The sequence below is a fragment of the Seriola dumerili genome, unplaced genomic scaffold (assembly GCF_002260705.1).
Source record: "Seriola dumerili isolate Sdu_G_001 unplaced genomic scaffold, Sdu_1.0 BDQW01000291.1, whole genome shotgun sequence".
NCBI classification, from domain to species: Eukaryota; Metazoa; Chordata; class Actinopteri; order Carangiformes; family Carangidae; genus Seriola; species Seriola dumerili.
In genome coordinates this window covers 1,683,416-1,687,598 of record NW_019174546.1, presented here as the reverse complement: position 1 = coordinate 1,687,598, position 4,183 = coordinate 1,683,416, and the positions used below count along the sequence as shown (strand labels likewise).

The 4,183-nt window shown below is 44.6% G+C and overlaps 1 protein-coding gene across 1 annotated transcript in view; it reads left to right on the top strand.

Annotated features, from left to right (window-relative positions):
• Positions 1-4,183, top strand: part of ptprm (protein tyrosine phosphatase, receptor type M) — a 127,680-nt gene that overhangs the window by 49,322 nt on the left and 74,175 nt on the right. The gene's annotated exons all lie outside the window — the stretch shown is intronic.

The window sequence follows — 4,183 nt, the reverse complement described above, 5'->3', positions numbered from 1 at the left end:
TTTGTTGTTTTTGTTTCACGTTTTGGGAAATTCACACAATCCCTTCAGCCGCGGTGGCGCGCACGCAGGGCCCATTCAAATTAACAAGAGGCAATAATGTGCTGATAATTTCTAAAAACATTATTTAAATGTCAGGCTGTAATGACGAAAAAATCACTAATAGTTCAATGTAAATGTCAAATTCAAATTATTCAATTACATCAGTGAGTGTGGGGCAGGTGATAATTTGTCCACCGCTTGGAATACCAATCTGGCTCTGACTGGAGCTCATCTGTGTGCCCTGGCGTAAGATGGACCTCAGTAATTTCCTGCTCCAAGGGATGCTTTCATAGCCATTATTATAACTCTATTCCACTAGAAATATCTGCCATACTGGGGAGATATTAGAGTCATATTTTCAGTACTTTCACCCCAGTGTCGCCCTCGGTGTGTGATCGCTTGTGAGAAGTGTAAAAAAACAAATGGCATGGATTTCAAGCGGTTGCCTTGTTATTCCTTGTTGTGATTTGTGCTTGTGCTTCTGATACTGAGCCTCTTACTTGCTCGGTCAATAAAACACAACAAACAGTCACAGTAGACTGGGGTAATAGGCTCATCTCATCAGCTGTCATTCATGGGCCTATATGAAAATGGCTGCACAGCCTCCCGTCTATGCACAAAGGGATTTCTAAAGGATACCAGCCATTCGGCGCGACCTGTTCGCTTCAGATTAAGCGGGAGAGGAGGGTACGAGGTGTTTTTTCTTTTTCTCTTCTCCTCCTTCTTCAAAGTCAACCATGGCCAGGCAGTGAAATGGATGAGGCACCTTGTTGTTCATGCAAACAGATGATGTCATTCTGAGTCATGGGGTACAAGTTGTGATTGGGCGTCTGCCACAGATCCTCACATTTTACTGCCTCCCTCAGACAGCTGGCATTTGCACTACAGGGAGCCAATGGGGCAACAAACAATTAGCCTTTTCTCAACAAAACTCCAGGGAGAGGATATAGAATAGTCATAGGAGCCGTTTATTAACTGGCCAGTATTCCTTTATGTACCCCTGCTATAACTGTGTATACCAGTGAAAATGTGTCTAATGTTCTTAGCACATGCCAATAAAAGACACATTCAAATTTACATATGAATATATGGCTTCCTCTTATTGAATTTTTTTCTTCTTCTTCATTTGGTATGGTCCACTTCGTCCCACAATCCCATTTTCCCCAAGTGCTTCCCCATTCTTGTTGGCGTCTCTCCATTGGCCAGCATTAGGCTGCAGCGGACCTGTGGATCTGTGGATCTGCGATGCTCCACAAAGATGGGAGTGTGACATTCTCCTTGAACGCTTCTCCAGAAATGAGACTTCCCTCCCGGCTGCCCGTGCACGTCTGCTTGAGATTCACACTTTGGTGCATTTGTCACTTTGAGAGCATCTGGTTTAATTTGATTTCTGTGCCTGGCCACCCTACAATTCTCTGTGCTTTTAGTGTAACCGTTGCCTACTGAGTGCGGCCAACAGATAGTTCCGCAAATAAAGGGGTTTAAACTTCTATTTTCTGGATGGCTTTCCCAACATTGCAACCGATTTGAAAGGGCCTGTTTGCCTTCGCCGATTTCTGCCCAGTTCTGTCTTAGATTCTCTCTTTTTCTTTGGGTCTTATCCAATTTGTTTCAAATGGTGGACCACTTTTTGTTACAATTTTCACATTTATCTACATAGTTTAGCAAGTACGACCGAGCCGCATTACTTATTGTCTGTTAGCACTTGCTCTAAATGTTTGATTTTACAGCTAATCCCTTTGAAGGCAGATGTCTTGCATACCAGTCTCCACCAAAGATGAACAAATCTTTCAAATTTTAAGAATCGGAGAAGGTCAGTACTGCAGGAGCCTCTTTTATCAAAGATGACAAACAGATTCAAAGAAGTACTCCAACACAGCATTTCAGAGAAAAAACACTTTCTGCTGGCCATAACATCTCTATAACCTCTCAATCAGTCAAAAAATGACATATTTTCTTTAGCCATTGTGTACATTTCTGTAAAAGTTGATTGATGTACGTGGTCAGTCAAGGATTTTTAGTGATTTGTTGCACTCTGCTTAGACCTATAGTGACAAATCCTTCTTGAACAGAAGCTAAAAGCTGTTTCTCCATTTTCCACTGTATTTTATCATTTGTAGACTTTTGTGTATGCTTCATGCTGCACACTGCTATCCCTTCCCCCATCTGTCTTCAACAGCTCTTCCCCTGTTTCTCTCAGGCCCTTATAATGCTATTTCATCTGCTCTATGAAAGCGCAGGAGATATCGCATCCGTTGTTTCTCCTTGTGAAATCTAAGCATTCCATCTTTCATTCAACTAGCAGGTTGCCTTTTTTTTCTCTCTCTCTCTCTCACAGTTATTTCTTCTCGCATTATCCCTCCTAACTTGCACAAGCTTCTGTCGTATGTCACCTGTCATGACCCAATTCCGCGAAATCTTTCATTTCTGTCTTGCAGCATCTCTGTAGCACGACGCAGGGTTTTTTTTTTTATCTCATATCCCCCGTAAGTTGATTTGGAAGGATTCTCAACAGATCTTGATCATTTGACCGTCATGTGTCAGTAAGTATCCACTGGACACAGGAACATGACAAAAAGAATTTAGGGGCATCACATTAGTAGTTCGCCAACAGTGTTGTTTGCAGATTTGTGCTTGTTTGTCATGTCCTCTGCGCAGTCTGTAGAAATGAACAGGCCCCCCCCCCATGCACCTCCAGAATGTTAAACATGGCTGCCGTGGCTGCCTCTGAATTGCTGGACTGTGTCTCCTGGGGAACGGGGAAATTGAGCCCTGGCTCTTCCTAATAGGTGGTAAAGTGTTAAGTTCCAGAGAAATGGACTGCGAATTTAACCTGGAATGGAAATTGATCCCATTACCTTGTGCTTGGGCTGCTTTCCTCCCGTAGGAAAGGAAGAGAGAGAGAGAGAGAGAGACAGAGTGAGAGAGAGTGAGAGCAAGAGGGGAAATAGACGGGGTGGTGGTGGTGGTGGGGGGTGGGGGGGCAGAGAGAGAAGCGATGAGGTGAAAGAGAGAGAGCGGGAAATAGAAAATGGGAAAGCCACAGAAAAAGAGATGGACAGAGAGAGGAAATGGAGAAGAGGAACGGAGAGAAAAGACACGGAGGGAAAGGCGGTGGAAGGAAGGAAGGGAGAGAAAATGGAGAAAGTAGAAGAGAAAAGGCGAGGAGACACAGTGTATGCGATTAGAGGTGATAGGATGGCAGTGGGGGTTGTGTCCTGCCCCGGATTGACGGGCTGGCTGACTCTGTATCAGTGTGGTGCTAATAGCTGACCGCCACTGGGCGAGATGGAAAAGAGAGAGGGAAAAGGCAGAGGACAAGGTAGAAGGAGCAGAGGAACGGCACGCTCTGAAGGGATGATACACCTCCTGCTGAGGGTTTCCACCAACAGACCTGTGGTGTCTTGGTGTGTGCAGCTGCTGTGAGACCTAGTTAGCAACGGTGATGGGATGTGGCAATGCTCAGCATCAGGCTGTGGCTTTGAAATTTTAAAAATATTTTCTGGGAATAAGAACTCCAAACAGAGGAAATAGTATTTCGGTATGAATAAAAGTATTGACCGGTTCTCAAGTGTTATGAAAAATCTGCTAGAAGATTTTTTTTTTTTTTTTTTTTTACCTGAAGGAACACCCCTTTCTCTGTCCCCCCNATCTCATATCCCCCGTAAGTTGATTTGGAAGGATTCTCAACAGATCTTGATCATTTGACCGTCATGTGTCAGTAAGTATCCACTGGACACAGGAACATGACAAAAAGAATTTAGGGGCATCACATTAGTAGTTCGCCAACAGTGTTGTTTGCAGATTTGTGCTTGTTTGTCATGTCCTCTGCGCAGTCTGTAGAAATGAACAGGCCCCCCCCCCATGCACCTCCAGAATGTTAAACATGGCTGCCGTGGCTGCCTCTGAATTGCTGGACTGTGTCTCCTGGGGAACGGGGAAATTGAGCCCTGGCTCTTCCTAATAGGTGGTAAAGTGTTAAGTTCCAGAGAAATGGACTGCGAATTTAACCTGGAATGGAAATTGATCCCATTACCTTGTGCTTGGGCTGCTTTCCTCCCGTAGGAAAGGAAGAGAGAGAGAGAGAGAGAGACAGAGTGAGAGAGAGTGAGAGCAAGAGGGGAAATAGACGGGGTGGTGGTGG